Below are 11,102 nucleotides of genomic sequence, written 5' to 3'. Positions count from 1 at the left end.
TTTAAACATTTTATCCGTGGCTAGACTTATACATGTATTTAAACTATTATTCTTATATTTGCTACTATTGCACTGAACATAATATGTTGATTGTTCGGTATCAGAATCTAGCTTTTTAAGATAATTTTTGACAGGAAAATATTCTCATCTCGACTGTGTATGTTAGATGGCTATGGATTTGGTGCGTATATTCATATCCGGGATTTTATCTTCTACGTCGGACTCGTTGAACTTCTTTTAAAGGTGGTCGATACAATTGAAGTATTTCTTTTTAAAGTGGCAGGTAATGAATTGTTATTCACGTAAACCTTAAAACGTTTGAATCTTAAGGACTATATTTAGAAAACTTGTTTAGAAAGGTCTTTTAATATATGATTATAGGAAACGGAATGTCTGAGCTATCATCAGTTTTGGGACAAGGCTAGTAGGCTAGGAGTTACGTCCTACAGTTGGTTCGCCAGTTCCGACGGACATTTTATAACAATGCGCTAAAATTAAAGACAGCGATTTGCACTGTAAAATTACAATACATATTAATTAGGTGTTAAATCCTTTATTAAAATCAATATTTATTTATTGTCAAATATATCGGTATTTACAAAAAAACAGAAGAAGTTACTTGCAGCCGATTTATCCGGTTCCGTTGTCTGTTCGCCGGTTCCGTCGTATTTTTATACTTCCGTGTAAATTAAGCGAGGGGCACCCGAAGGGAAACTTACAAATTATTTAAGATAGCTCAACACTCTTAAGTGTTCAGAAGTGCAAAATACAAATCAAAAGTACACATCAAAATATATATGAAAGCCTGTTCTGTTATTATATCATCTTGGAAAAAACAACCCCACAGAAAGTTGTTTGAGATGACAATAAAAATTGTAAGAATATACAGTAAGACTATATTATTAGATAAAAGCAACAATGAAACTTTGTGAAAGGTAGGTTTGTAATATATCTAATACAAATATGTATGAAGATAATGCTGTTTTGCTTTAGTATGGATGCCAGCTATTAACGGGTTCACATCAAGCATGCTTGGAAGGCCATGCTCAATAAAGACTGTCAGCTGAATCTTAAAATTTTAAACACTTCAATTCCTGTTTGTCAGTTCAAATGTGAATTTTAATATATTAAAAAGGATATGGTGGCTTTGTCAGTAAAAAAAAGTCCAATGAGAAGCAACAGTCATGCCAGAGCTTTCATCCATGGTCTATGAAATGCTAATTGAAGTATGTTTCATAATAAACCAGATACTCATGAAAAATGGGGGCTATGAAGATGGCCATGGCTTAGTCTGCTGTTTTTGGAATCTGAGGATGCAATATTTTATGTATTTCAAGAATAAAAACCACTTGTTTTACATGTGTATGCCTTTATTTCATACATGTCATTTACAGCAAAACATGTTTAAAATTCTACCTGTGACAGTGTCATTTACATAAAGCAAAGTTGGTATAAATTATATAGCATGAATAATGTAGTGTGAAACAAACTTTGGCTAGAATGTCATCACAAATGGAAATAACACAATCTAAATGGAAATCCCTACATGGTAATATATAAAATGGAGAAATAACATGTAACCAATATAATGTCATTTTTTCTTTCTTTCAAGAAAACATTGAAATACAGGTCCTTGACAATTTATATTTTCTACTGATACTTCATCATTTAGACCTAGTCTTCTCAGAAATCTCAAATCATGGAATTCTATATCCTTGGATGCTATAGTTACAAAACTACCATCATGAAGTTTATTAATATATAACTTAAAAAACAATACTGATAGCCTTCCAATGTGATTTTCTTTATCACTTTTAATGGCTTCTTTTGTGTAGCTTTAATAATGATACTCTGTGCAGACCAGTATAGAGGGGGAGGGTTCTGCTGCAATTGGACATGACATCTAAAACAAACTAAAAATATTGCAAATGTGTTACATTATGCCTATAGTAGCATAGCAAATATATGTCAGTTGATAATTACAATTTTAACATTTGTCAATACTGCACAGGCAGAAAAACAGACAAGCTTGAAAGTAGACTGGCTCATTAGAATTTAATTCAAGAAGGCAAGTGAATGTTTTTAACATATGCTTTGCAAAGAATAATGGAATCAGCTGTTTTTTGATCCCCCCTCTGGATACCTCTTCCATATGGCATTTCATCAACACATCCGTCGGAACTGGAGAAAAGAGATACGTTGTAAAATACACATGTTTAGTAACTTCTGAAGATTTTTTTACAAGATTTTTTTCTGTGTTAAATACAGACAAGATAAAAGTACAATTTGATAAAAAAAAAAGAAATAGAATTTGTTTCTTACAAAAAATAACTGCTTCGTATAAAATTTTCTTTCAAAACGCGTCACTTGGACACCGTCAATTTACACACATTTGGCGCAGTATAATTCATATTTTGTTTAACTTTAAAACAACTCCGAGAGATGAAATTTCTAGGAATAGTTACTTGTTAATTGAGGATAATAAAGCAATAGTTTGATCATTGATATCTTATTGTTTACTCGATATTAATTCCGAATTCTTCGGAACCGGCGAAACGTCGGAACCGGCGAACCAACTGTATACCTAAAAGTTTCAGAAGAAGTAGGAAAGACAACTGTGTTTGAAATATGTATTGTTTCGGCCACTTCTTATTTATTTTATTTTTTGCTTTATGTTCATGATTACTGTGACACCAGCAATGTCTGGATTGGTATAGTGCATATTTTCAAACACTATAACCTCGCTGCTGAAAAAAGTCAGGTGCTTCAAGAATATTCTTCTGATTCAGTAGTTTCCAGACGTTTAATATGTTTATCATTTCAACGGAAAATTACAATATTATACAACAGGCATGTGCTATAATTAACGACTGTTTCACAGTTTTGATACGCTGAGTGATAACACGCAGAGTGATATCGACACAAGCAGTTCGATAAAAGCAATTTTCATCATAAAGCAAAAACCCAAATTATAATGTTATATGAAAATTGTATCCTTTGGATAAAAAAGTGGACGATTAGTGCATTTTAAAATGCAGTCTTCTATGATGTAATAAAGGGTTTAATGAATATTCACCCAAGGGGTACCCAAAGACCCTAAAAGAGTTTTAAAAAGTGTTACATGTCCATACGCTTCTAAAGTCTACATTTCATCATTTTTGTTTTCAGAACAGAACGAATTTCACAGAATAACGTCTAAAACAAAACAAAACAAAAAATGGGTAAGTTTTCATTACATTAATGCGAACGCAAAATTCCTTTTTAGCTCATCTGATTTTTTGAAAAAAAAAATGATGAGTTATTGTCATCATTTGAGCGGTTGTCGGCGTCAGCGTCTGCGTCGGCGTTGCCTGGTTAAGTTTTATGTTTAGGTCAGCATTTCTCCTAAACTAGCAAAGCTATTGCTTTGAAACTTGGAATACTTGTTCACCATCATAAGCTGACCCTGTATAGCAAGAAACATAACTCCATCTTGCTTTTTGCAAGATTTATGGCCCCTTTTGTACTTAGAAAATATCAGATTTCTTGGTTAAGTTTTATCTTTAGGTCAACTTTTCTCCTAAACTAGCAAAGCTATTGCTTTGAAACTTGGAATACTTGTTCACCATCATAAGCAGACCCTGTATATCAAGAAACATAACTCCATCCTGCTTTTTGCAAGAATTATTGCCCCTTTTGGACTTAGAAAATCAGTTTTCTTGGTTAAGTTTTATGTTTAGGTCAGCTTTTATCCTAAACTATCAAAGCTATTGCTTTGAAACTTGCAACACTTGTTCACCATCATAAGCTGACCCTGTACAGCAAGAAACATAACTCCATCCTGCTTTTTGCAAGATTTATGGCCCCTTTTGGACTTAGAAAATATCAGATTTCTTGGTTAAGTTTTATGTTTAGGTCAACTTTTTCTCTTAAACTATCAAAGCTATTGCTTTGAAACTTGCAACACTTGTTCACCATCATAAGCTGACCCTGTACAGCAAGCAACATAACTCCATCCTGCTTTTTGCAATAATTATTGCCCCTTTGGACTTAGAAAATATCAGATTTCTTGGTTAAATTTTATGTTTAGGTCAACTTTTTCTCTTAAACTATCAAAGCTATTGCTTTGAAACTTGCAACACTTGTTCACCATCATAAGCTGACCCTGTACAGCAAGCAACATAACTCCATCCTGCTTTTTGCAATAATTATTGCCCCTTTTGGACTTAGAAAATCATTTTCTTGGTTGAGTATTATGTTTAAGTCAACTTTTCTCATAAACTATTAAAGCTATTGCTTTAAAACTTGTAACAGTTTTTCACCATCATAAGTGGACACTGTACATCAAGAAACATAACTCTATCCTGCTTTTTGCAAGAATGATGGCCCTTTTTAGACTTAGAAAATCATGGGTAGGACAATATTTCTATTATACAAAAAAAAAATCAAATGAGCGTCAGCACCCGCAAGGCGGTGCTCTTGTTAAGCCATGTTCTAGTATTTTCAGAACTGAATGAGTGCAAATTTCATGCACAAAAGGTAATTTGAGTCGCACCATGAGAAAACCAACGTAGTGCACTTGCGACCAGCATGGATCCAGACCAGCCTGGGCATCCGCACAGTCTGGTCAAGATCTATGCTATTTGCTTTCAAAGCCTATTGCAATTAGAGAACCGTTAGCGAACAGCATGTGGATCCGGACCAGACTGCGCGGATTCGCAGGCTGGTCTGGATCCATGCTGTTTGCAAATGCACTATAATGTTGGTTTTCTCATGATGCGACTAATACATCTTTCGAATGTAAACATTGTTTCTGAATATTAGCATTTACTTGTCATACTGCAGTAACACTGCCTCAACCTTAAAATGTTTAATGTTAATATCACTGCAGCATCTATGAGCGACGGGATGGCAAAGCACGGAATAAGTTTCTCTTCTATGAAACAGCCTCCACTCCTGAAGCTGATTAAAGGTATTCTCTCGGAGTACCCGGATGGAGGACAAATTCTAAAGGTACTAGTACACAGTATACTTACAATAAATTAACAAAATTTTCACTGAAACATGCTACATTTTAGAAGCTGTAAAATAACATTCTTTTTCATTATTACAGTAATCTACATAATTTAATAAAAATTCATAAAATGCTCAAATCGTTGCTATGGCTCTCTGTAATGTGGTAATTTGCTTAAAATCAATTTTAACTCAATTTCAGTCAAATAGATGTCGCATATGTCCGTACACTAGCGCGTATCTCATCTAAAGATAAAACACACAGTCACACAATCCCGCTTGGTGAACACACGCTTACAGAACACAAGCATTTACACGTGATGAATACACGCTTACACAAACACACGCATTTATATATGTTGAACACTCGCTTACACAAGGACATGCATTTTAACATTGTAGTGAACACGTGTTTACACAAACACACGCATTTATACATGATTAACACATGCTTACACAATCTTACCAACACACGCATTTATACGTGGTTAACACACGCTTACACAAACACACGCATTTATACGTGGTTAACACACGCTTACACATTCTTACAAACATCCGTATTTATACGTGGTTAACACACGCTTACACAAACGCGCACATATTATTGATTATAAACGTATCGACTTTCTACAGGAACTGATACAGAATGCCGAAGATGCTGGTGCGGATGAAGTCAGAATTATGTATGACGGGAGACGTATAAATAACGACACGAGTGAAACAGCTCCAGCATATAACAAATTCTTCAAGGTAATGTCAATGATAATAATCAGTGTGTTGATCATATAAAAGACCAGTTCGTGCGTGTATACTTTATAATAAGCTTAGTGTACTAATTACTCTGATCTGACTATATAAGTAGATACTTGTTCAAGTTTACTTAACACTTAAAGAAAACATTTAAAAATACAAACGATTGCATGTAATGCACATAAAGGATTGAAATCTATCGATTAGTTCACAAAGCTCTTGTATTGTCCTGTGTTCATTTTGGATCAATATATTTTGAATACATTGCTGTCGGCCTACAAAGTTTAAATACGTGAACAGATCTACTGTCAATAGCTGTGTCTCTAACCGAGTCTTAAAGATATCGTAAATTGTCAACAGTACTTGTGACATTAATTATATACAATCTAGATCTATATCTGTCAACTAGACTTTTTTTTCAGAAATCAGACCACATGCAATATTTGCGTCAGCCACGTCTGTGAAGATGACATTTTGTTAAATGTGCCATATTTTAGACTCTTCTCCCCACCAAATAGTTAATAACGCAAATATTTTTATGGAAGGGTAAATGATACTATAAATATTCATAGATTTACAGTTTTCTTGCTTGAATAGTCCTAGAGTCAATGACAATTATCGCAATCCTTTCGTAATCACCTCTTAAAAACAGTAAGTATATAATAATACATATTGTTTCAGGGTCCGGCCCTTTGTGTTTATAATAATGCTGAGTTCACTGAAGAAGACTGGGAGGGTATACAAATGATTTACAGTAGTAAAAAGGAGCATAACCCTCTTAAAGTAGGACGATTTGGTTTAGGGTTCAAATCTGTGTTTCATGTAACGGGTAAGTACCAATTACACAAGTTCAAACAATGTGTTCGTCCATTTGTCCGTTCTATCGTATGCTTTTATATGTTTACATACTATTTCTTGTCCAGTCTATTAATTTTATGTATGTATGACTATTCACAAAACTTGGCATAAACATTTACCTTTACTGGATAATGTGCTCCAGTTAAAGGGCCGCAGTCCGACTTAGAGATCGAATATTTTAAGGGTCGTTTTTGACAAAACTTGGCTTAAACAGAGACCTTTACTGGATAATGTGCTCCAGTCAAAGGGCCGAGGTCCGACTTAGAGATCGAAGATTTTAAGGGTCGATTTACTTGTCCGTTCTGTAATGATTTTTGAGATAACAAAACATATACCATGACTAGATTATGTATTGCATTCAAAATCATATAACTAGGTTAAAAGTCAATGTCACACTTACAGGTCAAAGAGGTCATTTATCTTGTTCAGTCTTAAAACTTTTTACAAATGGTGCTATATGCAAATAAATTTGAAAAAAAAAAAACGTTACCATTTTGCGTCCATTACAGAGATCACTATGTTGAAGTGTATCTGATATTAAACAAACTATTCTGTAAAAGAGTAGATATTCGGATAACTTTGAAGGAATAGTTACCAAAACTAGACAATGTACTTCATGCAGAACCCAGACCTCAGGGGTCATTTCATATAATATTTCTTGCCTAGTATATTACTTGTGTATTTAGTAGTAGGCCTACGGATATTTAAACAAAATGGGCACACACATTAACCATAACTAAACAATGTATCTCATGCAAGTTACAAACCTCAGTCCAAAGGTCAAGGTCCAACATATATGTCATTTATTTCTTGTCTGAACTATAGCTTTTGTAAATATAGATAGGTATGAAAAACTCCTTACTCAAACATTCAAAATAGCAGGATAATATATGATGTGCACACACCACAGCCTAGCTTACAGGTTAAATATTTTTGTCATTTTCTTATTTGGTGTATACGTGTTTGTTGCACAGAAGGATATTCAAATGATGAACAGTCATTCGCAAATTACAAGACAAATGCAACACCAAAGACGCATGGCTTTAAAGTCAATGTCACACTTATATGTAAAAATATATTGTAAGATATCTCATTTGGTCCCTATCTTATTTATGTGTTACGGATATGCGACTAGTAGACATTTCTAACGTAAACGTAAATCGGAAACGGATTACTAAATCCGTAAATGTTATTTGCAAATAATGGTCTAAGGGAGATACTATTGCATTACTATTGGATGAAATTGTCTCCCATAGACCACAAATTAGCCTAAAATTTTACGGATTCAGTATTCCGTTTCGTAATTACGTTTACGTTAGAAAGGTCTAATTATGACCCTTAGCTCACATTTCATGATCACATTTAGAGGTCGAATATTTCTTTTGTGAGCAAATTCTTTGGAAGCATAAAACGCAACCAAGCAACATAATAGCAGACGCGGTTCGATTGAGTTTGTTTATTAAAGGTAATAAATGTGTCATAACCCTCACACATTACGATAAAATTGAATGTTCTCTTACTGAGTCAAAGAACGGGGAGACTTTTTAAAGCCGCCACATGGCACCAAAAGATTGCTGTAATGATAGTTATTAACATCCTCAAAAATATCGATTGGAAGCAAAGAAGGCAACCAAGCAACATAAAAGCAGACTGGTTTGAAAACTTCCTTTCATGAGAGGTATTGAAATTTGCAATACCCCTCATGCCTTCTAATACCGTAAGCGGAATTCTGATAGAGTAAATAATCCCAGTCCGTTATCTTCTCCTCTTTAAAATATGGATGAGTATTTAAATAACCTGGCATAAACATTCCCTATAACAAGGCAGCATGTCCTTTCCAAGGCATATACCCCAGGCTTAAGCTCAGTATAAATGTTAATGTTGCAGTTCTCAAATGACACACAATTTATTGTCCTTACAACACATAACAGAGACATCCATAAGGGCATAGCTACTTCTAGATTTATGCTGTCATGTCAGGAGGTTGTGTTTTTCTCATATATACCATTAACTACCCTACTGCTGTACAAAACCAAGTACATTAAAGTGTAACATGCATGTTTACATGTTGACGGGAAATTGAGATTTTTTCCTGCCCACTACTTAAGGATCCTGTCTTTTACCTTTTTTAATTGAAGTCATTCTCAACAATGAGACAAATGAGTCAAGCTAAACAAACATTGATTTACAGATTATCCTTGTCTGATAAGCGGTAAGAAGCTTCTAATGATAGATCCACAACAACCAACTGAAAGGGTAAATGCACTTGTTGACCTTTGTATGGTTGGAAGTCTCGAAGAGGAAGGTCTCAGTTGTGAAGCATTCTGGACAGCCATTGGAGACACATTTGGACTAAGTTGGGACCACGTAAAATGCGGTTATTTTCCCGGCACTTTGTTCTGGTTCCCTCTTCGTGAGACATCGTCGGCACTTTCAGAAACGTTGTATGACGAGGCTAAGATCAAGAATCTCTTTGATGGGTTTCAGACGGAAGCTTCAAGTATACTACTGTTCTTGAAAAATTTGGAAACAGTTTCAATGTCGATACGTGAAAATGATAAAGTATTAAAAGAATATAGTAAAGTTACCATACAAGACAGAGATGGAGTAGTCAGGCAGAGACGTTTTGAATTTAAAAAAAATGTATTGTCACTAGCCGATGCCTCTGACCGAGATGACCTTCAGAATGACATACAAATGAGCATTAAAGTAACAGCGCCTGGAGTATGTAAAACATACGAATGGCTTGTAGTGAATTACTTTGTTGGTAGGAGTGCTTCTGCTGATTTTATGGGTCTAATACAGGATAGAAATTTGGCATATAGCCCGTATGTAGGAGTCGCTGCACTCTTACATGCCTCACCAGAAGCAAGCGAGGGACATGTCTTTTGCTTTTTGCCATTACCAAGGGAAGGGTCTATATCAACCGGATTACCTGTACATGTGAATGGATTTTTTGCCCTTAGTCAAAATCGCCATCATTTAAAATGGGAAACGAATGAACAAAAGGGAAACAAAATCGATGATAGATCCATTCTTTGGAACAAATGCCTACTGAGGGAGGCACTTCCATTGGCATACGCTTACCTTATAAAGAGACTCACGGAAATTTCGGATAATCTCGGTAATACGGTGGAATCAGTAGCAGATGTTTATTCGTGTTTACCAATTTCAGCAAATACACAAAATCGTTGGTCTGTGCTTGAAGCTGGGGTATATGAAAAGCTGAAATCAATACCCTTCTTGTTCACTTTATACAACAGAAGGTGGATTTCGCTGACAGATGCATTCTTTGCTACATTTCTGGACTTGCCAGAAAGTTATGCGTTTGTGAAAGACGCCGTCATCAGATGTCTATACCAGATTGGGAAATACCACGTCGAAATAAAAACTGATTTGTTCATCACTATACAAAAGTATGCTCCACAGACTAAAGATCTTTCTCCTCAGATTGCAGCCTTATGTCTTCATGAGAATCAAGGGTACAGAAAAATGGATAACCCTGACAAACTAGATATCCTGGCTTATCTACTCTCTGACAATGAAGACTACATGATTGTCAAAGAATTAGAACTTCTTCCACTGGCTTCTGGAGAATGGACACGTTTCAGAAAAAGTGGAGAGTCAATATTTGCATGTTCAGAGAAGGTGATAAAGATACTGCCTGGTTTAGAGGGAAGATTGCTAATGAGGACTTCAGGACCGTTGGCCAACAGCCTGAATCATATTTGTTCGCTCGGTAAGTCTTAACAATGAAAAAGTATTTATGCATCCTCTTGAAATTGATGAAGTGTGATTTACCGTTAACGACTGTACCTTATCCGTATTACTGTAAGATAGACATAACTATAACAAGGCACCAAAAAGTAATTGGAATTAACATTTGTACGAGAATGCAGCTGAACAAAATATCACTGTAGCGAGCATGCCATTATAGGATGATAGATATCGGTTTCAGAATATCGGCAGATAAGTCCAACAACGGCCCAATATCTGTCTAACTTAAAAAGTACAAACCACAACTATTTTGTAATGATAAGACTAAGTGTTATGTGTGTTTTAAAAAAAAGGAATGTTTAGGACTGCCTTCAGTCAATACCTACCTATCAATGTGTATGTAACCTTGCAACAACGTTACGATATGGTGGAGAACCATATTTTTCACTTTAAATTAATAGACCGATAATTTTGCTAATAATCAACATATATTCGTTTTTAAAAATACTTTCACGCAAAATTGTACCTATTCAGTTTTTTTGTCAAATATTTCAGGATATATTATCATAAAGAATATGGATTTTGATTACTGTTACAATTTAAAATCGTTTAAAAGGTATTACAATTTGTATAAAAGGGGTGGCGTTTGGGATTGGGACAAAAAATAATGTAAGCCGCTCGGCATGCCGATTTCAAACTTAAGGCTAAAATCCGAAGAAAACATATTGGTAAATAACATTGACCCGCATGTAAGACGGAGTACAAAATACTTATTGCCAAAC

At 34.9% G+C, this 11,102-nt stretch overlaps 1 pseudogene; it reads left to right on the top strand.

The window, feature by feature from the left end:
• Positions 1-11,102, top strand: part of LOC123549487 (sacsin-like) — a 29,896-nt pseudogene continuing 18,794 nt past the window's right edge.

This window comes from Mercenaria mercenaria, chromosome 6 (assembly GCF_021730395.1).
Source record: "Mercenaria mercenaria strain notata chromosome 6, MADL_Memer_1, whole genome shotgun sequence".
Lineage (NCBI taxonomy): Eukaryota > Metazoa > Mollusca > Bivalvia > Venerida > Veneridae > Mercenaria > Mercenaria mercenaria.
Note: the sequence above shows the minus strand (reverse complement) of the source record. Positions and strands in the feature narration are given on the sequence as shown.